This window comes from Bidens hawaiensis, unplaced genomic scaffold (assembly GCF_021521415.1).
Source record: "Bidens hawaiensis isolate Kalapana, Puna unplaced genomic scaffold, B.hawaiensis_p1.1 tig00028543_1, whole genome shotgun sequence".
Lineage (NCBI taxonomy): Eukaryota > Viridiplantae > Streptophyta > Magnoliopsida > Asterales > Asteraceae > Bidens > Bidens hawaiensis.
In genome coordinates this window covers 281,239-308,853 of record NW_027494676.1, presented here as the reverse complement: position 1 = coordinate 308,853, position 27,615 = coordinate 281,239, and the positions used below count along the sequence as shown (strand labels likewise).

The 27,615-nt window shown below is 37.3% G+C and overlaps 1 pseudogene across 1 annotated transcript; it reads right to left on the bottom strand.

Moving 5' to 3' along the window:
- Positions 1 to 18,120: 18,120 nt before the first annotated feature.
- On the bottom strand, positions 18,121 to 26,384 carry LOC143577382 (disease resistance protein RUN1-like; annotated as a pseudogene). Its single transcript, XR_013143103.1, has 8 exons — positions 25,820 to 26,384; positions 22,675 to 23,914; positions 22,514 to 22,579; positions 22,048 to 22,269; positions 21,202 to 21,943; positions 20,516 to 21,107; positions 20,384 to 20,448; positions 18,121 to 18,647 (listed from the first exon to the last, which is right to left on the bottom strand). The product of XR_013143103.1 is annotated as a disease resistance protein RUN1-like (transcript).
- Between the last annotated feature and the right edge of the window lie 1,231 nt (positions 26,385 to 27,615).

The window sequence follows — 27,615 nt, the reverse complement described above, 5'->3', positions numbered from 1 at the left end:
GTTTTCGTTAACTAGCCGTTGAGAGGGGCGGCCACCTTCACCCGACTTCCGCGCCCATCGTTCAAATAGCCGTAGCATCCGCGCCCATCGTCCAAGGGCGCCCCTCGGCGGTGTTCAACGACGCCCAAAACATGCCCTGAGGTCGCCCATAGCATATGGTCTAAAGGTTGCTGCTTGTTTGTTCCCTTTGGTTTTGGTTTTCATTTTAGGAGAAAATAACCTAAAAAAGGAATTGATATATTTTTATTTATAGGCCCTGTAATTCGCCTCAGTACGCGATTAGACCCTTTTTAAGTTGGGCCATTTTTTACATGTTTGCGTTTGTTGAGTTGGTCCAACTTCCAAGTACGAGTTCACTAGCTCATAGATCAACTATGGATTTGTGAGCGCCGGGTTCTTAAGGATAAGCCGATTCTGCGCTAATAGGAGGTTCCATTCCTCAACATTGTGATGGTGGTCAAGGTTTAGCTAATCCAAAGTATAGTCCGTTAACGCTTGTTCAAGATCGTGTCTCTATGATTTTCCTAACAACATTCATGTGGAGGTGGTTTGAAAGCGGTGATTGTGTTCGGTTGTACGCATCTACTTAACTAACAACTCTAATGATGGTAACAAGACAGATTTGATTGCAACAAAATAAAATATTAGAGCCGTAATCACAAATTTTAAACTATTAAACCGGAATAACAATTTTTAATAAACGAGACAGAAAAATTGCTCGTACATATAAATATCTCATCAGTTAGAAGTTAGATTATTAAGGGAGAAGGGGTGCTCATCTCATGTAGCCCAAGTTCTACAAATTTTGCATTGTCATATGACTCATATCATTCACACTGGTTATAACTACCCTAAAAACACCTTAGTTGTGTAGGCATCACTCATCTCAACTACCTTAATACCATATTAAAAAAAATAATAAAATAATTACAAATATGATAAATGATTGATTGACGGCCCACTTGCATAGTCAAACTATCACTACCTACCCACTTGCCTAAGGCTATATGTTGTGGTTGAATTCATTACCAAGATTCATCATATCATATTGTGTCACACGGCGCTGACTGGTCATAACCCTTCACCCTTGTCATTCGTGCCACCGTTTGCTTGAGCCCGTTGTGGTCGCGTCACGAGCCCTTCACTTTTTGCCTATTGCAGCAACTAGCCTGTTCGTGTGTGTTGGCGCTGCTCCACTCGTGCCATGCCTGTGCGGTGTTCGCCATCCTGGTGGCTCGTGCAACCTGTTAGCGGCCCACAATGGATAGTCTTACCGATTTACACTGCCCGATAGCTAGGGATGTTCCTCTCATTAATTACAACCAGTACCCAAAATGACGCCCCTTCCCCTAACTTATATTTATTAAATTTACTCGTTATTCAAATAATTATTATGCATATTTGTATTTTACTTTTTTGTTTAATAAATATTTGGTAAAAATTGTAATATGACGTTTTATTTATTTATGATTGTTGCATTAGTAATTTTATTATTTAGAATAAAACACATTAGGCTTTTAAACCATATGAATAATATGACACTTGATGTCCGTTCGATGCAGTGGAGAATACATACCGCAAATCATGCAAATGTGTTTTTAACCAAAAAAACAAAAAAAGACTACTAATATTATATTTAAATTTAAGAGAATAAAATATTCATTTTTACGGTATAATTTTTTTTTGAAATATTAATGTATAAAAAAATTATGACAACATAAAGTAATGGGGAGGTTGGAATAAAATATTAAAAAGTCGGGTAAAGACAATGGGTACATAAATGTAAGAATTTGGACAAGAATATACAAAAGACTATTTTACCCTTTAAAAAACTTTTATTACTTAATGAAGTGAATTTATTAAGTGTTATAGATACATCAAAACCTATAAAACTCTTATAATAATAAAAAATATCTTAAAATACCTTTTAGGAATGCTTTATATATAGAGTAAATTGCAATAAATGACATTTTGAACATCCAAAATTATGGACCGGGTACTTTTTTAAAATCACTTTCACTCTTTATTATTTATATGTTTTTTTTTCTCAGTTTTATTCCTTTACAATAACTGTCATCTAAAACCAAAAAACGTCAACTAGCCATTTCACCATCACCATCACCATCACCATCACCATCTAGAAGGAACAACTCCGACACCTCCACCAATAAACTTTTCTTGAATAGAGAGATTCTGCGAGGAAAGCTTTCTTAAGATCTAATTGTCCCATCAATGCGTATTCACCCAATCACTTCAAACTCGATCCTAAATTCATCCTGTTCAATTAAATTCCAGCTTCATATTACATGTCTCACATATCCATCGTTCCTCATTCTTCCTCCAAAGTTTTTAGCTTCATTCCCTTATCACTGTTCCTTAGTACGCATCGACTCTTTAATTCAACTTAGTGTTACGAAATTTATATTCTTGAAAAAATGGATGCTAGCAGATTTATTGAAGGTGGAATCTCCTTCGTTGTTGAAGGGTGTTCTACTCACTAGATCCATCAGATCAAAGTTCATATGCAATTACCAGGTGAAGCGGCTCATGTAGCGAAGCCTAACCTCCGCCACACGTTTGCTTATAATGGTGTTAGTGTCATCACGGTTAAAATGCCTTACTCGCTTCCGTAGGTGGCTAAGGCGGGGGCAACTTCTATAAGTCTGAAATATTTTAGAGACAATGGGAAAGAGAGATAAAGGTGTTCGATTTTCAGGTCTTGGCGTTAATGGCTGGCGACAAGAGTATAACACATGGTTATGGTGCTGGTGGTGGTGGTGGTTCAGAGGGGATTTGGTTTCGATTTGCAGGCTAAGTATAAGAGCATTCTCGATAGCTTCTCTATCTTCATCTCTATAGTTACATAAAAAATTACTAGTTTTTTCTCTCATTTTTAATTAAATAAAATTTTTTATACCTCGATCATTTTCATTTTTCTCTCCTCCCCTCACAATCATTTAAAAAAACATTAAACAAAAGTATAAAGTGTGAACAATGTCTTACCAAATTTATTGATGAATAATAATATTTTATCTTTCCTACACTCGTAATCAGTCTATATAATATATAGAACTCATTCACATAAATAAGAGTAGTGAGAAGTGTAACATTCGTCAATTTTCAGATCCGAAAGCCCGATCCGTTAAACTTTTTAGTTTATTTTATTATTTTGGACCTTCGTTATTTAAGAACGAATTATTATTTATTTTATTGTTTATGTCTTTATATCGGGTAAGCATCACTCGAAATTCGTTAATTAGTTAAATGAGTTATGAAAACTTTTCGACATGTGCAAATCCCACCCCTAAGCCCAACTTTTATCCTCTTGATTAAACATTCAAACATTAGAGACCATATTGCAAAGTTTTAAACAATTTTTTTTCCGTTTTCTTCCCTCCACCGTCGATATCCCATACCCCCCCTTTTCTTATTTAATCCGTGTTTAAGACGGGAAATCACGGAATTGATCAACCTAAATAGTAGATCGACTGAAAAAACATCCAAATCATTATGTTAATCGACATCAATTTGACAGCTAACGATGAATTTGTTAACCCACCGCCTAGTTGATCCTCAAATCACTATTTATACACGTCGATAATTCAATTAACTCGTCATACACCATCTCCACATCATTCCGAATCAAAACCCTAGATCAATTTCATCATACAAGTTGTCTAGCTAAGATCTCTTTTGTTTATGTGTTTCAAGCCACAAACCCTAGTTCTCGTTCCTCCTTCGATTCGTTATCATAACATGTAATATTTGAGCGTTTCTTGATCGGTGTTTGATGCTTAAAAAAGCCCTCTAACAATTTCGATTGATAGAGGACAAACATTCATCAATTTAGGTTTTGTTAATTTATGGTTCATATGGAATTTGGATCGATTTCAAAATATGTACATATTTATTCTTTTTCATTCCCTCAACAACTGAAGCACCTGGCTGATGCATGGCTTGGAGTGTTTATTATTTTTCATTCCCTCAAAATCTGTATATTTTTTGATTCATTATTATTATTAATATATACAACGAATATTATTTTCATCCATTAAACGTACCAAATACCATTTTTACCCCGGAGTAACGTTGCTTAGGCTTTATATAATGAATCTTGCGAGAAGTGATATTACAGCGAGAAGTGCGAGAAGTGAATGTATAACTCCATTAATCCCTAATTTCACTCCCTTTCATATGATGTTACATACATATATGTAAGTTGGTTGTATTTATATCTTAATTACACATTCAAACCAACCTACAAACATATAAATTTACCGAGCCACATTCAAACCTATGTACCTACACACATACAAACATACATACACATTGATGACGGGGGTAGCCTAAGTAATTAACAAAAAGGCTTCCACACATTAACGCTAAAAAGGTTAAAAGCTTCGTTTCCCGCCCAAACTTATGTAAACAAGTACCCACGTGCTACAGTACGATGTCAACTCACTGATCACATCACTGTTCCCTCTGAACAAGGGACATGCTCAGATAAAGTATTATTATTTTAATCATGGACCAACGTTCCAAAGCTTCCCGCCCACAAAGGTCAACCCTCTAAGCGAACTGGAGGTCACTTAGTTTGTACACTGGACAAAAGGCTTGGTCTCTCCTTCGATATAATGGGGACTTAGCCATAAACATGAGGACACCAGATTTGGAGTTAACATATACTCCTGGATCTTCTCTTCTCCTTGAGGAATACACACTTTGTTTATTCCTTTCTCACTTCACAAATATCATAGCTTCACCAAGAACTCCATCCAAGGACCGATTCCGAACATCACAGTCTTGGATCTTCGGTGAACTGTAACAACTAACAACAAACTAGTGAACCTCCTTCTACGTTTTGCAAAAGTAGAGGGACACCACGACCTGCGTTAGGTTAACCTGAACCCTTGAAGCTTGTTAGCCTAACCAGTCCATTCACTATCATTGGTCTTATCTTTGTTGTAGCAACAAGTTGGCGCTCACCGTGGGGCTACGCCGCTTACTTTATCATAAAGACCAGTGGTGTAGCTCCATTCTCATCAGAATCTTCATGACAGAAGGTGAATCTCCCAATGAAGTCGACCAAGTGTCAAGAACACCGACGCCAAGTTCCGGCCAAGAAACTCCGGCAACAACCTTCATTTTTTCCACCCCGGGAAGAACTCCGATGGAACCTTTGTTCCTCGAGTTTTCACCTTTCCGAACTCCAACCCCTTCACAATCCGGAGTTCCTTCTCCTAATGCAGGATTTACGAACACCCCGGAGCATGTTGACTTGACGATGGAAGGAGTGTCACGGCATTTCTTGCAACTAAGACACCTTCTCAACCAGCACGTGAGCCAAGAAAGAGAAAAGGGGATAAGATTAAGGCTGGAATATGACGATCCGGAGCTCTCACTGTCACTCGGACGTCCAGCTTCCCCTCTAACCAGCTCACGACCGGCTGCTTCTCATTTAGAAGCTGGTCCAAGTATAACCTGTCAACCTGTTAACCCCTCTCCTTATACTTATAGGAGACCAAGCCCAACGACTTTTCCTTTGTTCACCTCACAACCCCTTGGGCACGAGACCACTCTCGACCAAATATGGCAGTCACCAGCTTCAGCGTTCCTCCAACAGCCACTACGTGGGAGCAAGCCATGTCGGTCTTGCCCTTGGCTCGGAGTGCAGCAATGAGCACCCCCATGGGAACAAACCAAACAGCAGCAACTCCTGAAAGCCTTCAAGGCTTTAACCTCATACCTATGATGATGGCTCAAATGATGGCACACTTCCCTTGGACCCAGCTCATCAACCAAGCGCTGGGTGCTCACCAAGGAACATCAAGTCATAATCCTGCCGTAAGGCTGGACGAAGATCTAGCAAAACCTTACAAGCCCGGTAACTTATCTTGTTTCTCACAACAAATCGATGATTATGACTTTCAAACAAAAATCAAGATGCCACCCCATATAAAAACGTATTATGGGACTGAAGACCCCGAAGACCACCTCCAGGTCTTCACCGGGACAGCCATAATCGAACAATGGTCCCATGCTGAATGTTGTTTGATGTTCATGCAAACGTTAGTTGGATCAGCCAGGATATGGTTCAATGATCTTCCTGCTCAAAGCGTTCGAAGCTTCGACGATCTGAGCAAGGGCTTCTTGGACAATTTTTCACAACAGAGAAGGTACGTCAAAGATGCCACCGTCATTTTCCAGATAAAGCAAAAAGATGACGAGAGACTTCAAGACTTCATCGAAAGGTACAAAAAAGAAGGGTTACAATATGTGGGGGCTGACGAAAAAATGAGGGTGGCAGGCTTCATGAACGCCATCACCTCCAAATACCTCACAAGGGACTTTAACAAGTGCCTACCTAAAACCCTTGAAGAAGCTCTTGAACGAGCTGAAGCCCATATCCGAGGCAAGGAGGCCGTTGATTTCAAAGAGCAAAGAAAGAGAGCTCCTAGTTGGTGAGGCAACAACCCTAACCGAAAGAAAGGGAACTACAATCCCTATGACAAATACCCTAGGAGCTCAGATCAACGAAGGCCTGAAGGCCGGAACCCTCCAAGTAAGGAGAAGACTGTGAACTTCACAGCCTTAACCAGAACCCCACAGGAGATCCTTGCCACCGAAGAAGTGAAACACAACTTCCGACCTCCTCGACCCTTGCCCAAAAGCAAGAAGAACGAAAGCTCCACCCAGTTCTGCGAGTTCCACGAAGAAAAAGGTCACCACACAAACGATTGCTTTCAACTCAAGAGAAGAATTAAGGAAGCCGTCAAGTCTAGAGAATTGGCTCATTTGGTGAAAGGGGTCAAAGACAAGATGGCTGAAAGAAAAAGCAAAGAAGTGAATATGGTGAATATAGACCAAGGTGTTCCCCACAAACGACAACGCTTGGAGGCTTGGGAGCTTCAACGCGTCTGCTTCCCACCACCACAAGGTGACTTACTCTCCAACCCTCTAACGGTGGAAGCAAACATGGGAACACTTAGAACAAACAAAGCCTACATTGACACAGGGGTGTCTGCTTCCCACCACCGATTCTTCAACCGGCTGATCAAGGAAGAGCGTTCAAGGCTTCAACCCTCCGAGTCATCTATAAAAGGTATCGCCGACGTACCCTTGAAGCCTTTAGGCCAACTAACCCTTGATGTCTATTTTAGTGAAGGCAAGATGAAGAAAACCAAACCGCTCACTTTTGTGGTTATCAACACACCTTCCAACTATAATGTAATCATAGGAAGTCCAGGGCAATGTGTGTTCAACATGGCTGTCTCGGTTGGTCAAGGTGCTGTGAAGTTTCCCACCAACATGGGAATTGCAACCCTTCAACCTACCTAAGAGGTTTACACGGTTGAAGGGGAAAGCTCAAAAAGCAAAGACGAAGAGTAAGGCTTAATCATAAACCCCAAGTACCCTGAACAAAAGGTACGGGTAAACACAAGCCTTTCCAAAGAAACACTTTCACACCTTGAAAAGCTGTTGATAAACTACATCGATGTCTTTGCTTGGTGCCCGGAAGACATGACAGGCATCCCTCGAAGCATTGCAGAGCACGAACTTAAAATACCTCCCGATGTTAAGCCTGTTGTCCAAAAGAAATGGAGCCTGGCTCGTGAAAGAAGCTTGGCAGCATGTCAAGAGGTTGAAAAGCTTGTACAAGCTGGGATCCTACGTGAGGTCAAATATCAATCTTGGGTGGCTAATCCAGTCATGGTTCGAAAGCCTGACAAGTCTTGGAGGATGTGCATCGACTTCAAAGACTTAAACAAAGCATGTCCAAATGATTGCTATCCCTTACCCGAGATGGACCTCAAGGTTGACTCTCTAACCGGCCATCCCTTTAAGTGCTTTCTCGACGCTTACAAGGGTTACCATCAAATTCTCATGAAAGTGGAAGACGAAGAAAAAACCGTTTTCCACACGGACAAGGGTATTTCTGTTATCAAAATATGCCCTTTGGCCTACGAAATGCCGGTATAACCTACCAACGTTTGGTCGACAAAGCATTTGCTAGCCAAATTAGCAGAAACTTGGAAGCTTATGTTGATCTAATAATCAAAAGCAAAACCGAGCATCAAATGCTTGAAGACATACAAGAAACCTTCCAAAACTTAAGAAATATCAACATGAAGCTTAACCCTGAAAAATGCTCATTCGGGTTCGAAGATTGCAAGTTTTTGGGACACATTGTGGGAAAACAAAGCATAAAAGCTAATCCCAACAAAGTCAGGGCTGTTCTCGAAACTAAATCCCTACAAAGCAAAAAAGAAGTAGAAAGTCTGAATGGAAGGCTTTCAGCCTTGAAGCGTTTTACGTCCAAGCTTGTTGAGAAGTCCCAACCCTTTTTCAAAACACTAAAGGGTTGCACCAATAAGAAAGATTTCAAGTGGACGGAAGAAGCAGAGGAAGCCTTCAACCAAATGAAGCGACACTTGGCTTCACTTCCAGCTATTGCAGCCCCTGAAACAGGAGAATTGATCTCTGTCTATCTCTCAGTGGCTGAAGAAGCATTAAGCGCGGTTCTAACCATCGAACGAGACAAAGTTCAGGTACCCGTTTATTTCTTTAGTAAAACGCTAAAACTGGCAGAAATCAAATATCCTCCTCTGGAAAAACTTGCCCTGGCCTTAATTCAAACGGCCAGAAGGCTTCGAAGGTACTTTCAGGCACACCCTATACAAATGGTCACTGACCAACCCATCAAGAGTGTGCTTGAAAAACCAGAAAATTCAGGCCGATTGGCCAAATGGGCTGTAGATCTAGGTGAACATAACATCACCTATGTACCAAGAGAAGCTATCAAAGCCCAAGTCTTGGCAGATTTCATTGTAGAAATCCCAAAGCAAGTCACTCCTGAAATACATACAACTGCCACTGAACCTTCTGACCCTGAAGCCTGGAAGCTTTTTACCGACGGAGCTTCCAGCATCGAAGGGTCAGGAGCTGGGCTCATTTTAATCAACCCCGAAGGGTTAGAATTTACATATGCTCTACGACTTGAATTTCAGACCACCAACAACGAAGCTGAATATGAAGCATTGATCGCTGGTCTGAAGATTGCTAAAGAGATGAGGATCCAAAAGCTACAAGTCTTCACAGACTCGTAGCTTGTTTCAAGCCAAATCAATGACAGCTATGTAGCAAAAGAGCCCAACATGAAGAAGTATCGTGAAAAGGCAAAAGGGTTGATGACCACGTTTCGAGAGTGCAATATCAAGCAAGTCCCAAGATCACAAAACAAAAGAGCCGATGCCCTAAGCAAACTAGCATCCCTCACATTTGCACACCTCACCAAGAGAGTTTTGGTTGAAGTGTTGAAGACTCCTTCAATCCAAGAATTGGAGGTTCAAGATGTAATCACTGAAGAAGGTCCCAATTTGATGACTCCCATAGAAAAGTTCCTCAAAAATGGTGAGTTACCTTTGGACCAGACAGAGGCTGAAAGGGTTCGAATCAAGTCCCGACAGTATATGTTACAAGGAGAAATCCTTTATAAAATGGCCTACCTTGCACCACTGCTGAGATGTGTGGGCCCTGAACAAAGTCAATATTTGATCAAAGAGGTTCACGAGGGTATATGTGGAGCTCATTTTGGGCCAAGAACGGTGGTTGCAAAATTGATGAACCTCGGATACTTCTGGCCCACCATGCACCGAGATGCAACGGAACAACTCAAAAAATGTGAAGCCTGTCAAATTCATGCACCGGTTCCCAAAAGCCCAAAACATGATCTAGTCCCCATCTCCTCGGCTTGGCCATTCCACAAATGGGGAATGGATATTGTTGGTCCATTCCCACCGGCCAAGGGTGGGGTAAAATTTTTGCTAGTAGCTGTTGACTACTTTACCAAGTGGCCTGAAGTCAAACCACTTGCAAAAATAACGGGTAAACAAGTCATTGACTTCGTATGGGAAACCATCATTTGCTGTTATGGGCTGCTAGGAGTGTTGGTCACGGATAACGGGAAACAATTTGTTGAGAAGCCTTTTAGCACATGCTGCAAAGAGTTCAGAATCACTCAAGTGTTCAGCTCAGTCGCATACCCACAATCCAACGGCCAAGTTGAATGAACAAACATAACCATTGTGAAAGGAATCAAAACAAGGCTGGGAAGGCACAACAACAGTTGGCTTGAAGAACTCCCAAATGTTCTATGGTCGATAAGAACAACCGAGAAGACAAGCCACAAACGAACGCCTTACAACCTAGTGTTCGGATCGGAAGCTGTAATCCCAGCCGAATTCGAAGTTGACTCAAAGAACACTCAACATGGACCTCGAATCAAACAACAATGAGACCATGTTGAATTTTCAACTCCTTGAAGAAATTCGGGATCCAGTCGCAATACAAGAGGCTAAGTACAAGCAAAAAATGGAAGCCTATTACAATGCAAGAGTGAAACAAGAACGTTTCAAGCCTGGAGACCTTGTACTCCGAAACAATGAGGCCAGCAAGAAAGAAAATCAAGGAAAGCTTGGCCCAAAGCGGGAAGGACCAGACACAATCCTTGAAGCTCACAAGGGTGGATCCTACAAGCTGGCCGACATAGAAGGCAAAAAGCTTCCAAGACACTGGAACGGCAAAACCCTTAAAAGGTTCCATGCCTAGTTAAAGTCTTAAAATATGTATTTCAAGAGATGTATAATTCTCCTTTTTGTGAACATCAATCTCTTGAATGAATGATAAAGTTTGTCATAACTTGTCTTTACTATCCTATAATCAGGTTGAGAACCTAGCAAGAAACTCCATGGCAAGGGCCATGTAAGGGGATGAGCTCCCAGGCCACATCGCTCAATAGGTTCAAGGGTTAAATGGACCTATATAAGGGGTGAGTTCCTATGTCAATCCAAATTCATGAGACTTAGAAAAATTTTCAACTAAAACGTGTCTCATAGAAAGGTCCGAACAGCCTACACCAATTCGTTCCTTAAACTTAGAAAAAGTTTACGAAAAAACAACATACACTAAGTAGTGATACAAAGGATAGTAAACATGTGCTTTTTATCTAATGAAGCTTTGAAGCTAAAGTGACTGCAGCACTAAAACTTCTTAAGGAAAGTTAGCTAAAAAACACATCAAACTAACAAGACAAGTAACCATAATACAATACATAGAACATCACGATTCATAAACAAAGCCTTAAAATGCTACAACCAACATGCCATTTAGGCTAAACAAAGGAAATCACAAGGATTCCCATAATAATGTTTAAACGGCCAACAAAGGCCAATAACAACCACAAGAGCAGAAACCTTAAGGGTTTCATGCTAAATCCTAAATTGTTCAAAGATTACATAACATTGTTCAAAGAGTGCTAAGAAAGCTACGAATAAAATGTTTTAAACACCAACAGCAGGCTTCGAAGTACAAGCCTTACCACGCTTAGCTTTCTTGGACTTCTTCACTTCAGGGCCAACATCAGCAACAGCCGAGCCTTCGAGGCTTGCCGCATGAGACTCGTCGCTGCCCCCAGATAAAGTTTCTTCACTATCACCAGAACGGGAGCGCTTCTTCGACAACGACTCGAGCACCTCTTTAACAACTTTCTCATCGAGGCCGGCTGGTTTCAAACCATGCAACACAGAAAGAGGCTTACCAAAGCATGACGAAACTTCACCCACATAAGGGTAAGTGAGCCTTTCCATTGCGCGAACTGAATCCATGAAGAGCTTGTAAGCTTCACGGTTGAACAGGGACGATTGCTCCATAGGTTGACCGGTTTCGTGATGTTTGAAGCCTGCAACAAATCCCAAGTGCTTCCCATGGCCTAGTAGCTTTGTGTACACATCACCCAACACCGAGTTAAATTCATTGGAATGAAGCAAATAAGTTACAACCTGATGGAACCCGTGCTCAATTAGCCACTTGTTGTCGTTAGAGGTCTGAGTAACCGAAGCCTTCAAGCCCTCTTTCTCTTATCTCGAAGGCTTTCCTCTGCACCTCAAAGGCTTCCCGGTCAGCATCTAACTTAGCCCTGTCGGCCTCCATGGCTTTCTTCAACCCTGCCAGCTCAATCTCATGGCCGCGAGACAACTCATCAATCTTCTTAACATAACCTTCCTCTTTCTTCGAAAAACCTTCAATCTTTTTCTTCATCTCCATCATGGTAGATTTCATTCCCTCCTTCTTCTTGGAAAAATCCTCATATTTCTGCATCCCTTTCCTAAAACGAGTCACACCCTCTGCCAAAAGGGCAGAAAGGTTGCAGGAACTCAAGATCAACCTTGACAACATAGAATCATCTTCCATACCAGAAATAGTTTCACGAACACCAGGAGGAGCAAAATTGGTTAAAACATCAGCACAAACCTCCAGATCTTTGAAGCTATCACCAACCTTCACATTCCACTCCGGCACATAAACTGCATCGCTATCCAGCCCTTGAACCATCGGCATCACAACCTTCTTCCCAGTCGATTTCTTTTTCTTGGAAACAACCAAGCCCTGATCCTTTTCAACCTCCACACCTAGACCCTGATCTTCGACAACTTGAACATCCTTGCTAACTTCAATAGGTTCGTGAGAAGATGATGGGCCAGGAGACTTCAACAAACGTCGTGTGGAACGACGAGTAGAAGCCTTAGGAGCAGTAGCTTTGGTAAACCCTTTTACGTTTGGAACTCCCACATACCTTGAACCTTCGAACCTACCCTCTGTCCCCCGAACTGTAGCATCATCACCAATAGCCGCAACATCCGTAAACCCAACGTCCGAAGTGTCATCACTTTTCAAGAAATCCAAAGCTGACATAACTAGAAAAAGCAAAGGAAACCTATTAGCAAACATATCAACAAAATAAAGCAAATACGGGACAAACAAATGCATACCCTTATTATCCCTCATAAGCACGGGATCCCGATTAGGTTTGTCCCACAATTTGCTTATTCCTAACAACACAAGAAGATGTTCGGGAAGAGGGCGAAGACGTGACAGACATTTCCTAATCGATTTCAAAAGAGCCTCTTTCAACTCCGATTCGGCCGGCTTTGGCTCATTTAGAACAGCCTCGGGTTGTCTCCAAACAGGTTTAAATGGAAGGATAGAATCGGAAACAAAGAAAAAACGGTCCTTCCAAGAACCGAGGGTTGTAACAGTCGAAGAAACCAAACATGTGTCAACCTGTGTGTGTTCAAACGTGTACCAATCATCGTTTTTCGCTAAGCGAAAGAAACGGCGAAAACTCAACAATGAAGGGTCATAACCTAAGTCTACATAAAACTTCTAAGTGTAAAACTCTAGCAAGCCCTAACGAATGAATCTGACCGAATGACACACGATAATATTCCAAAACATTCAAAACAAGGATTGAAAACAGATGCCGGAGATTCGAAAACTCAAAGTGACGACAGTAAAGAGCAATGAAGCCTGCCGGACAACGATCGATTGAAGAATCGATCGGCGGAGCAATCGGTTTATACTTTAACCCTATTCCCCATTCAATACAAAACGACTCAACCTCTTCTTGGGTCAATCGGGAAAAACTGGCCGAAAGGTCTTTCTTAGCAACCATAATTTTGAAAGAAAGATGAAGGATCAAAACTAACCTGATGAAAGGATTGAAAACTTGAACGAGTTTGGAGGAAATTGTGAAAGCTTTAAAGAAGAAACTGAAGGAAATGAGTAGTTATCACTATTGATAACTATTAATAAAAAGCAGTTATTTGAAACCACAACCTGCAGTCACCATCACATCAACTGTCTTTTCAAATTTTCAAAAAATAACCAAAACTGAACAAAGCCTCGAAGCCTACAAGCCTCGAAGCCTTTAAGAAATAAACAAAATGTGTGAAAAAGTCAGAAGCCATTGAGCTTACCTCTCAATTGGGGGGCTGATGACGGGGGTAGCCTAAAGAATTAACAAAAAGGCTTCCACACATTAACGCTAAAAAGGTTAAAAGGTTAAAAGCTTCGTTTCCCGCCCAAACTTATGTAAACAAGTACCCACGTGTTACAGTACGATGTCAACTAACTGATCACATCACTGTTCCCTCTGAGCAAGGGATATGCTCAGATGAAGTATTATTATTTTAATCATGGACGGTCCAAAGCTTCCCGCCCACAAAGGTCAACCCTCTAAGCGAACTAGAGGTCACTTAGTTTGTACACTGGACAAAAGGCTTGGTCTCTCCTTCTATATAATGGGGACTTAGCCATAAACATGAGGACATCAGATCTGGAGTTAACATATACTCCTGGATCTTCTCTTCTCCCTTGAGGAATACAAACTTTGTTTTATTCCTTTCTCACTTCACAAATATCATAGTTTCACCAAGAACTCCATTCAAGGACCGATTCCAAACATCACGGTCTTGGATCTTCGGTGAACTGTAACAACTAGCAACAAACTAGTAAACCTCCTTCTACGTTTTGCAAACGTAGAGGGACACCACGACCCGCGTTAGGTTAACCTGAACCCTTGAAGCTTGTTAGCCTAACTAGTCCATTCACTATCATTGGTTTTATCTTTGTTGTAGCAACACACATATACAAACATACGTACCTACACACATATATATGCACCTACACAATGCACATACACAAAAGAAATGGAGTAAAATTAGGGATTAATGGAGTTACACCTTCACTTCTCGCACTTCTCGCTGTAAAAGAACTTCTGAAATGATCCAATACCTATGTGTGTGTGTGTGTGTGTGTGTATCGATAAAGGTTATAATAAGGAGTAGATTTTTTCTAAGAAGTGCAAAAAGTGTGTTTTCACTATTATATATGATAAAACGCACCGCACAATAAATACACTGCAACTAAAATAAAACACACCGCACAATAAACACACTTTCCATATCCACTATCAGATCAACATATCTAACGCACCAGATTACTTCTTACACTTCTTAGACACTCTACACTCTTATTTTAACCCCACTATATATATATATAGTTAGTTTCATTACATAACTCTAAAAAAATTAAGAACTTTGAGAACTCTTAACAACCAACTATTTTTTTTAACTATATATAGATAGTTAGTTTCATAATTGTAATCGTAACTATAGATATAAACAATGATAAAACTACACTCAGATAACAGTAACATACAAAAAAATTATAAAAAACGTTAGTTACTAAGAGTTCTTCAAGTTCATAAATAATTTAAGAGTTTTATAATGATACTCATATATATATATATATATTAATACACATATATTAGTGTTTAACTTTATATTTGTTAATAACCTAAAAATAGTTTTCACCTGTCTAAACAAACCATTCATCAAAATAAGTTTTTCGTTTGATACATATATATAACTAGTGTTCAGACCCCCTCTTTGCCGGGGTGGGGGTTGGGATGAGGATAAATAATGAAAAGAAAGTGCCTTTCCTTTAGGTTCATCCTACTAACAAAGCATAAACAAAACAACATTACACTAACCCAGAGGGCAAACTATTAGAGTCTTAGCTATATATCATAATACTATTAGGTACTAAAAATACATAATTTGAAATATATTTACCTCAAAGCAAAAGATTCCTCAAATGAAGAAATTACACATTACACAAAATAATAGGTCACACAATTTAAGGTGCTTAAAGTTATCCTAGATGGCCACATTCTCAGCTTTCCACACTTGTCTTATGCAGCTTTCTCAAGTAGAGAATTATGCTATGAAGTAGACACAAAGAATAAATTAATAAATACATATCATACTTATAATTAATTGTTAAAAAACAAAAACACAATGATCTTTATCCGAAACCGATACTACATATCAATAAGAAATCAAACAACCTATCACACAATGTTAAGTAGATAAATTACTCGAGGCTCATATCTCCGCCATGGCTGCAAGATAGGTTGCCACACCAATTAGCAGTGTGTCATCATAGCCTATATCATAGCTTATACTGAAGATTTAAGCGACAACCCGAGAACATAAAGTAGCCTATCATCATAGCCTGTTGACTTTCAAGAGTCAAAGACAACAAAAAACATATGAATGTTATGGAGATTCGGATGAGGATAGGATCATCATCAACCTCTATCAAACAGATAAGAGACTAGAGACTAGATCATCATCACAGTCACAATCTAGGGTAAAATTGATGTTCCGCAAAACATACAAAACAAATTCACTTTGATTATAATCAAGTGTTGTTTAGTTTCCAAAGTTTCTCTTATTTAACATTAGTGTTCAAACCAACCCATAACAATCTATCTAAAAACCTAAAATCTTGTTAAAGAGTATTTCATTAAAGCTAGATTAGCTTGAAAATAAACAAACAAATCATGATTTTGGCAAGTGCAAAGTTTTTGTATTTCTTATGGAGTAACACAATTAATGACACCAAAAATAAAAGGATCTCTTATTTCTTATGTCAAAATAAGCTATACACACTCATTGAACACTTTATGAGCACACCTAAAAGGCGAAAAAAACAGGCATTAATTATAGAAATAAACTGAATTCATGAGTACCTTTTATAGTTTAAAGATACTTTTCCAATTCGCCCAAGCTTCCTGCAACAAAGTCAACACTCTTTTAACCTAACAAAAAAAAATCACATTTGTAAGCTCAAAACATAAAATAAACGTAAACCGCCGCAATAGTGATATCCGAAAGTTGGTTCGATTAAAACGACACAGTCTAAATTCATACCTAGATTTCAAGAACAAAAATCAATCGTGAAGCATGCACACACCCACAAATCCATGTTGTTGATTAAAACACAAATACACACAGAAATCTGGATTAGATAAAGCAATACAAAAAACCCAAACTAGATTAATACCCAAACACCATTTAACATGTATAGTAGCAAAAGTCCAATTTTATATCTTAAAAATCTAATTTTCATTTTAATATTATAAAGTAATGTAGCTTCTTCAAAACTATAAATCTTGATCTGGCTCTTTGCCCAAGTGAACAATTACAAAATTTTCACCTCTAAAGCCACTAAAACATTAGAAACCAAACTATAGGTGAACATGTACTAACATCTAAATGAATTAAAGAAAGTGGACTGTCGAAGCACATAATGCAAACAAAAAAAAAGCCAAATTACACTCCATCTAAGCATCATCCAAAACAACCACTTAAAAAGCGAGACCATAATACATTTAAAAAGAAAATAAAATTCACAATCCAAAGGAAAGAACACTGCAAGCATTTCATCATACGCCTTACATGCATAAATAGATAGACAATACCTTCAAAACGAACCTACGATTCTGCAAGAGACACATGCTAAACACAAATCCAAACAACTTAAACATCGACACCAAGAAGTGAGTAAAAGAAATAAAAAATTAGCATACCATGTGTTAAATGATGGCTATTATTGATCTGCCACAACGAAGTCATTCCGCACCGTCGAAGAGACACCTATATGACGCCACTGGTTTTGGATGAGGCTCCATATTAATAATACTTTTATAATAAGGATTTATCGCCGAGACCGCTCGTAAATCTAATTAACTTCTCGCTATCGTCTACCTTATTTTAAAGGTGAGTAATCACATCCCCTTTTCTTATTTTTGTTTTGGGGGCAATAATCGTATTAGAAATTGTTATTATTATACTATTGTAAACCAATTCTATTATTTGCGTGGTTATGATATTGCTCGATTAATTATTGAATGTTATATGAATTATGTGTTTACTGCTTTTATGGTTAGTTGATATCTCATCCTCATCCTCATAGTATGATCATACGCCACTGGAGTAACTCGACACCGTTTGGGCGGAGGAGAAACGAAACTTTTATTTTATGTTGTTTATTGGTTGCGAATTCGTCTGAGTAGATATTTCCGAAATTTAGCGGCATGATTGAAAAGACACATACTGACACTTATTATTATTTTCGTGTCTTTAAGCTATGATACAAATTATGTCACGCCCGAACATATTTTCTCGCAGGTTGCGGTGTGAAAGAAGTGGGTTTGGGGGTCTCACTATTATTAATATTTTATAGTTTAGTTGTAGGAGGGTTCCAATTTACAAAAAGAAAAAATAATAATAAGAAATACATAAATAACCCCTGAAAAGTGCTTTGGGTTACAAGTTTAACTTGGTTACACAAATAGCCATTTAGAGAGTAAAAAGACTATAACGCTATCATGTGAGGTGTCTGACTGAAAAACTTAGCATCCGTTGGTGTGAAAAATGAAACTGAGAAAAGTGTATATAAATTATAGAGTGAAATCCATTTTCGAAAAGAAGCAATTCCATAATTTTCAATATTCAAAAGGACAAAAACTGTAATTTACTCTATATTTAATGTAGTATAGATAAAAACGTAAAAATAAACATTGTTTGATACATACCGAAAACCAACAAATTTCTTTTCACAACAAGGAAGCGAGGAAGAGTTCTCGAAACATTTTCTTCTTTAGGTTTATAGGACTTGACCACGGGCATGCAGCATATATATCCTACATGAAAATCCCAATTTTAGTATAAATCAGCACTTGAGATAAAAGCAGTGGTGTCAAATTCCTTCACACAGACTTCCACTTCTACAGGATAAACATATCCAACAACTAATAGTGATGCTGTATCCGTTTTTTCTGTATTACGATGATGAGAATTAATGGAAACTGATTCAACACCCACAAGACTAGACACAGCCTCCGCTATCTTGTTGATTTCACTTTTATTGTTTATGTTGACTCCAGTCAGCACAACTACCTGATTTGCACACAATGACAAGGGAGCAAACAACAAAATTAAAAATAAAAGATAATAAGAAACACTAAGGGTATGTTTGGCATGAAGCTTTTAGGAGCTTTTAGAAGCTACAAGCTTCAAGCTTTTAAGAAAAAGCTCATACTCGATTAAAAGTCTTATTTGGTTCAAAGAGCTTGAAGCTTTTAGGTCAGGAGAAAAAGCTTAAAGCTTAAAGCTTCTACTAGTAGCGTTTAGAAAGAGCTACAAGCTTTTAGTATGTTAATTACTTAAATAATCTTCCAAAATAAATACATTTACTATTTTTGTTTATAGTCATGCCCATTTTAGTCATTTTATATATTTTATTAAAAGCTCCAGCTACTCTGTCAAACATCTAACTATATCTAAAAAGCTACAGCTTCCAACCACTAGCTAACAACTTTCAGCTACAGCTTCTAGCCACCAACTAGCAGTTTCCAGCTACAGCTATCAGCTAATTTTGCCAAACATACCCTAAAGCTTTAAGAACCGTCTAATAATCAGACATTATTTTTAGACGTATGCAGTTAGCTGTTTTGGTCTTGTAAACTCTAAATGGTAGGATTTCTTTATAAACTTTTATTTCTTTTTCTTTTATTCCTTTTATCACTTTTATTTTATAAAGTTAACACAAAATTTATTAACTAATTAACAACTTATTTATTTTACATAAATGTATATTTTTTATATTTTTCTATTTATTTATTCATTTTTGATTGTTTGAATAGGCTACATATTTTTCTCATTTTCAGTTTATAGATTTCGTTAAATTTTATTAGTTAGCTAACAAACTTATTATAAATATTTTTTTACCTTTTAATATAAAAGTGATAAAAAGAATAAAAAAAGAATAAAGAAAAATAAATTTACCATTTATAGCTTCAAAGGATAACAAAATTAAACTTCTAAGGGCTTAGTCGCCCAATCCATTTCGGGTTAAATGAGATATGTGAGATATAAAAACATAGGCCAAATATCAATTTGAGTAAATCGTGGTTTTCGTTTATATGGTTTGTTCAAATTTGTTATCTCAGTCTAAATGAATAAAATTTGCAATTTATGTCTCTAGAATTTTGTTTTCTTTGTAATTTTCATCCATGTGGTTTGATATATATGCTATTTCAGTCAAAAAGTTAAAATTTGTAATTTATTTCCCTGGATTTTCATTTCTGTTGTAATTTTCGTTCATGTAGTTTGTTAAAATATCTTATTTCAGTCAAAAAGTTAATATTTGTAATTTATGTCCCTGGATTTTCATTTCCGTTGTAATTTTCGTTCATGTAGTTTGTTAAAATATGCTATTTCAGTCCAACAAGGTTAACGAGAATACAAGATGAACGAAAGTTGCAAAAAAAATGAAACTTTAGGCATAAATAACAAATTTAAACTTTTGGTCTGAAACAGAAAACCTTGGACGAAAACCTATGTTTTACTCAAAAAAAGGAAAACCTTTTATGTTCAATTAAGGCATTTTAATAGAAACCGCTCTTTTTAAAGGCGTATGTCATTATGACAATAATGTTTCTCCCAGATGATCATAACATTAGCCATACCCTATTACCTAAGTTCGAATCGTTCTTACAGTAATGCTTCTGCTATTTCAGAGCGCTCACATGAGCTAAGATTCGAACCTGAGACCCCCAAAATAAAAACCTAAGGAAAACCAAACCTGATAACCACACCACCAAAAGTGGTTTTGACTTTACATAGAAACGCACAATATGATGTTTCAGCTCCCAAGATCGGTTTGAGTATGGACGATGTTTTCTCCATCCTTGTGATTCTGGGAAAGGTTGTGATATTAGTGTAGCAACTAAACACATTCACAAATAACTCAAACATGAACTTACCTGGGTAGTCAACATGATCATCAAACAACCTTTTTAACCGAGTTGAAGTCTTTGAACCAAATATATCACGGCGGCAAAGATAGTAGCCTCCTGTGGTCACCTCGAACTCAGACAGATCTCCTCCAATCACTTCTTCCTCTTTCATCATAATGTTATTCTCATAGTTCTCTTCACCATAATCCATATACACAAGGCTGACACCACACTCACTTACTATGAACACTCGTTCGTCCATAATAATATTGACACGGACTTCATCACCGGCATCTAATATGTTTCCGATTGGCCAATAGCTTAACCACACAACATCTTCATCAACGCTTGGTTTGCAATACACCATAGGGTTATATACCCATGTAAGGTCCTTGGTTGTGTTTTTTATTTTCATCAACAAAGTCCACATATCTTTGTCATTGGATTCTGAAGATTTGTATAAGCAACTAACAAGTAATCCTTGAATCCTTCGTTCCTTTTGATGCAAAGGCACATGAAAGGAAACGTTTGGGAATCGTGACATATGCTCGTAGCTCATCATGTTTGGATCCTTTATGCCTTGCAGATAGGTGCTTGTTATACCATATTCATACAGCATCTACGCCACATAAAATTCAGTAATTCATAAGTTAAACATATCCATATGTGTTTTGTTTTTATGCATGCATTTGAGAAAAGTTAAGAGAGAGAACCTGGATTTGCTGATCTTTCCCTTTAGTGATCTCATCACGACTAGGTCCGCCTTATGATCGTGAAATGCTTTGATCCATTGCATATGTTGAACCAGATCTGCTTCATCAACTTTTGCTACGGGCACTAACTTAAAAAGGCCTCCAACTTCACAGAGTTTGGAACAACCTTCATAAGAAAACCACAGCAGACTGTAACGACCTGTGATTTGAATGTTATTCTCTCGAGTGAATTACACCGTTCTACATACAACTCCTCAAGCGTACTTGGAATAGATGGGAGAGACTTCAGGAGTGAACAAGAATACAAATCGAGCGTCTTTAGCATTTTAAGGTCAATGCTATTAGGCAAGAACTCAAATTTGTTACATCCTAACCACAGCCTAAAGAACGATTGAGCATGGAATGCCACCTGAACATCATTGTTGTGCTTAATTTTGCAGAAATCAAGATATAAACACTTTAACGAGCTTGGTAAAAAAAACAAAGACCGCTCTGAATTTCCTCTGTCATTCCATAAACGTTTTGGTTTTACATTCTTCAATGAAGACTTCAACAGGTTCACGCATCCTTTCAAATCCAACACAACTAGACTCTTGAGGTCTTCTATGGATTTACTAAGATGAATTAGAGTGTTACAGTTAGAGAGGATCAAAGTCTCAAGATTAGGGAGTAGGTGGAGCTGGCGGATGCTGATAAGTTTCTCACAACCTTCAAAATGTAGCATCTTGAGTGAATTGAGAACCTGTGTCACAATAACAGGTTTACACTATGACTGTACATCTAAATGAAGGATGTCTAAAGCAGAGAAGCTAAAAGGTAAAATGATAAAAAGAAAACAAATTATACCGTAGGCGCTTCAAACATTTCAATGTGTCCATAACTCATGTCTATCGCCACCAGGCTGCTCTGCAATAAGCCTGACCGCATTGTTTTCAAAGGACATCCATGCCAGCACAACCATCTTAACATTGGAAAATTCTTGTAGGACCCGGTGAGTGTCACAAATTTGAGCTGGAGCAGTTTTAGCTTGTTCATCTTTGCAAGCGAACTAGTTTTAAGCACTACTGGCTGCGAATTTTTAATTAGGTAAATTAATTAGCATGCTTCATATGTACAGTTAAATGAGCCAAAATTAAGGTGAATGCAACATTAGAGGTGATCAAATACAAAATTTGTGAGCAACACATTTGATCTTTAGAATTTAGACTCATAAAATTTTCTTCCTGTATTGATGTATGCAATTTATCATCCATTAAGAAAATCTTTGTAGATATTTCCAGATATCAAACAACAAATTACTTCTTTGTCTTACCTTAGATCCAATCCCTTGTTTAACCTTTCGCATGTCGAGTGCTAGACCTTCAATTGCATTTGAACCCTAATGAAGAAAGACATGCAATTAGAGAATACTAGTTGCAAGAGGAACCTGTGAAATAAAAAAATAAAATAAAAAAGCTTAACGATACACATAACAAGCATCGTACATTGCCTTTTTTTCAACAAAGAATAAGATTCATCATCATGCCAGACTCTACTACGTTTTGAAGGGTCTTCGGACTCTTCACAAGCTATCTTTCTTCCCATATCTTGAAGGAGTTGATGCATAACCAGTTTGCCAGTAACTACATTAAGAAGGCACCTGTTAGCGAGGATCCGGATCCCAGATTTTGCATGCAAGTCATCTCTCAATATTTTTACCACGTGTTTACTTTCGCCAACAAAGAAACAAGCAATGTCTAGAAACAGTTGTCTCTGATTGTCAAGTGGTAAAGAGTCGAAGCTCTTCTGTAGCACACCTCGAATGTTATAATCAAAATCGCCTCCATTCAATGAATTTATTCTACGTCTCCAAATTTCTATCATGTAATTTCTTTCACGTGGATCATTATCACTAACAAATAGAGAAGAACCTAATACTCTAAGAGCCAACGGATTTCCTCTACAATATTGGACTAGTTGTTCTGCTAGCTCCTCAAAGCCTTCCAATGGAACTTTGGATCCAAAGGCATGACTACATAAAAGCTCCAATGATTCAATATCATTCAAGGATTTGAGTTTGTACACCCAACACCTCCAAGATATGGACCCAAACCATGCATCTATATCTAGAAACCTAGTGGTTACTATGATCTTGCTTTGTGTAAGGAAGGTGTTTGTTCCAAGTAAAATGCTTAATTCGTCTTTGTCATCAATATCATCAAGAACAATAAGAACTTTTTTCATTTGCAAGATCTCGACAATCTTAAGTGCACCCTCGAAAACACTAGATATCATTATTTCCTCCCCCCCTAAAACATCTTTAAGAAGTTGTTTTTGAAGCTCAAGGAGACCATGTTTGTAGTGTTTTCCAATTTCTTCAACGAAACTGCTACTTTCAAAATGTTGCTTGTGTAAGTTATAAACGCGTTGGGCGAGTGTTGTTTTGCCGCTGCCTCCCATGCCACATATTGCTATAACATTGGGTTGCTCATCATCTTTCAGCCACAAATTGATATCTTCAACTTGAGTCTCCAATCCAGTTAAGTCTAGTTGACTGTTGACCATCTCCAATCCAGTTAAATGGGCCGGAGTGCCGAGTTGGTTCAAATCTTGTTGACTGTTGACTGTCTCCACTCGACGGAAATGCTCTGGAGTACTCAGTCGTTTCAAATCTAGTTGATTGTTGACTGCCTCAACCACTTCTTTGATAAAGTCTGTTTCATGTGTTTTGTATCTGGAACAAAAGAACCGAAAAATAGCATATTTAGAAAATAACATGTTAACTTCTTATACATTTAATAAGACGAGTTCTTGGGATTTAGGATTAGTAAAGAATAAAAAGGATTATATGTCAGATGAATGTAATAAAATTATTTTCTTGATTTCAGTGGAGACTTTAACACCACCTCTTATGCATAAGATATACCAAGAAGATATACGCCACTTTAAAATACAAGTACTACATTATAGTAAAGGATTAAAGTTGTAGCAAAAGAAACTATTACTAAAATACTAAAAGTACCTAACAGAATTATACAAAAATATGTAACCGTAATCTGGTTAATTTTTTTTTAAAGATAATAATGAGGTAATTAACATTCAGCTAGCTACTACAAAGAGATTACAATAAAGTGACAGGCAAACAGGCAACAAGATGCGCCGCAATCCCCTTTTGAATAGCAAAGCCAATCCTACTAAAAACGAAGCTTTGAGACCTAGGAGCTGAAGAGTATCCGTGTACGACACGCTGAACCCTAATAAAAAAATTCATTGCCTCTGGGGCCAGAAAACCAAACGTATCAAAAGCAAATGGGAGAAAGACATGTTAATCCATAACTCAGTGCCAGAAAACTCAACTAGACACCCCAATGAGCCACATCAGACCAGCTAACTAAGTTTGTTCAGGTCATTCCATGAAGTGGCATCAAACCCCTATATTAGTAGTCTACCATTATATATTAACCATGTTTTTGTTTCATTTCCACTTCGATCATCATGGTTTCACATTATACAAATATGAATATTTGAATATATGCATATTGTATTTATGTCATAACGCCTAACCACACATAAGACGAAACGGAGAGAGAAGCTTGATCCGTATAACTAAGAGAGGAAGGGGCACCCATATGAGTAGGGTGTATGAGTTTCAAACCACATGGCAACACCACCCCACAACATATGGTTAGGTGTATGACTTCATTTCATGGCAAATGTTTGCCATACAAAATTGATTCATTTTTGAACATTTAAGAATTAAAATGAATTAATAAAGTTCTAAGGTACTTGTGAGTAGGTGTTGCTAGTAACTTTATGGTTTGTGGGTAATTAAGGGTAGAAATGAGGTGGCAGTACATGATTGATCAGGCACATGTGTAATACTCATGAGTGCCCTTCCCCTCTAAGGAAGCATAAAGCTAGCTATTCCTTTAATTAAGTGAAAGCTGCCACATTTATTATTTAACTAAACAATGGCAACCAACCCCTCCAAAGAAACACATTTTCTTTTGATGGAAACTGAAATTGCTCAACGTATATAAAGGGATTAAACCAAGATTCCTCCTCACCTTCAAGGCAAATTTTATAACTTGGTATAAAATTCTAGAAACCGGCTACCTTGTTCTCCTACTTTTAGGTTTGTTATAGGTCTTATTCATCCACACAAAAACAAAGTTTTCGAACAACAAAACAACTAGATAAGCTGTTAATTAAGCTCCTAAAAGTATTAGCTAATTTGCATTAGACTGTTAACACTAAAGACATTAGAGGTCAAATTATCACATGAATTTGATCATAATCAAGGCCAGCTTTGAGGGCCGGCGGCGTGGAGGGCGGACACTAGATTATTTAAAAAAATTTATAAAAATATGTACTCTTAATATTTAAACATAATTATCAATTCATTTAAGCCCATTTTTATATTTTTTTTTCACAGCCCAAATCGTAGCTAATAAGGCTATTTAAAAACTTAATTGCTTAAGCAGTATAAAAAAACTCTTTTACTAAAGGTCCAAATTTTTTCTTGTTTTCGACCCAAAATTCTTTAACGATTATCAGGAATCACCCTTATCATAACTAACCAGATCCTAACAGACATGATAATACTTTTAACCGTGAAAAGAAGTGAAAACATATATACCCTAAAAGAACCATGCCAGCCAAACTAGCCACCTCTATTAATGCTGCCTTCCACCGTGCCGTAGTATCCACCGTCCAGTTTGATCCCTCGACAAAGAAACTTTGACCTTGCTTCCTAACAGCTGATGGATATACACGATAAAAGACTGGTAAAACAAAATGATTGCACTTCTGCCTTTGCTCGAGGATCAACGAAAGCTCATCAAGACACCATTTGGAACTCGCGTAGTTCTCCGAAAGAACAATTATAGAAGCCCTGGATTCGATGATTGCATCTTTTATTTCCGGCTTGAGTTCGTGGCCTAACTGGATTGCATCGTCGTCTCTAAAAGTGAGAAGTTGTGCTTGGACTAATGCTTTGTAAAGATGATCTGCGAAAGAATAACGAGTATCTTCACCTCTAAAGCTTAAAAAGACGTCATAAGTAATATTTGGGCGTGAAGTAAATGAAGTTAACGCCATTGAAATTCAAATTATAGAAGATACGAGTTTGAGGAAGATCTAGTAGAACAGAAGTTGAGAAAGGAAGAGCGGATTTAAAGGCATCAAAAGTCAACTCTTTAAATAAGGAAGAACAACAGTTTCTTTCTAATTCCCCAACCCCATCACATCACGCAATTGAAACGTATGGGTACTTCCAAGTAATTTTTTTTAAATTATTTATTCTTCGAACGATACTATTAATAAATACCTTTTTATTTCAAATCAAAAAATCAATTACAGTATATGATTTCTTTCTAAAACTTATATATACCGCATATTCCTCCTTACTAAATTATTAATTTATATTACATATTCATCCATTTTATTAAAATTCATTTATTGATTAACTATTTTACCTTATGCGTTAAAGTCACGATACAATCGTTCAATTCATATGTAGGTTCTTAGAGCATCCACAATGATGGATAAGGAAAAACAAACTGAACAAGTCACATCAGTTGTCACATAAGATTTTTACTCATTCACTTTCAAACATAACAACTCTTATTTTTCTTCCAATACTACATTCACTTTTAAACACCTCTATATTCCACATAATCACCTACTTTTATATTTTCTTTCTATAACTAAAATACTTTTATAAATAAAATACTTTTATTTAAGTATCTTATCTTTTATTTAATATTATTTAGAATAAAATAAGTTCTAGTAAATAAATTTACATAAATAATAAAAGTCATATAAATAAAAATTTAAAATTACATAATTAGTACATAAAACAACCACACGCAAACATAAACTAAAAAAGTTACATAAACTAATGTTAAACTCTACCTCACTCAAACCGACTATTGTTTAATAGACCATATATGCTCCACTAAATCATTTCGAAGTGCATGATGAGCTTCATTGTTACGTATATTCCTGAATTTTTCCAAGTGTCATTTGAAATCTACTTTATATTTTCTTTCTATAACTAAAATACTTTTATAAATAAAATAATTTTATTTAAGTATCTTATTTTTTATTTCATATTATTTAAAAATAAAATAAGTTCTAGTAAATAAATTTACATAAATAATAAAAGTCATATAAATAAAAATTCAAAATTGCATAATGAGTAAATAAAACAACTGCACACAAACATAAACTAAAAAAGTTATATAAACTAATGTTAAAAACTCTACCTCACTCAAACCGACTATTGTTTAATAGACCATATATGATCCACTAAATCATTTCGAAGCACATGATGAGCATCATTGTTACATATATTCCTGAATTTTGCCAAGTGTCCTTCGAAATTACTGTCGGTCCATGGTTTGTTGGTTCAAGTTCTTCACCCTCATCATC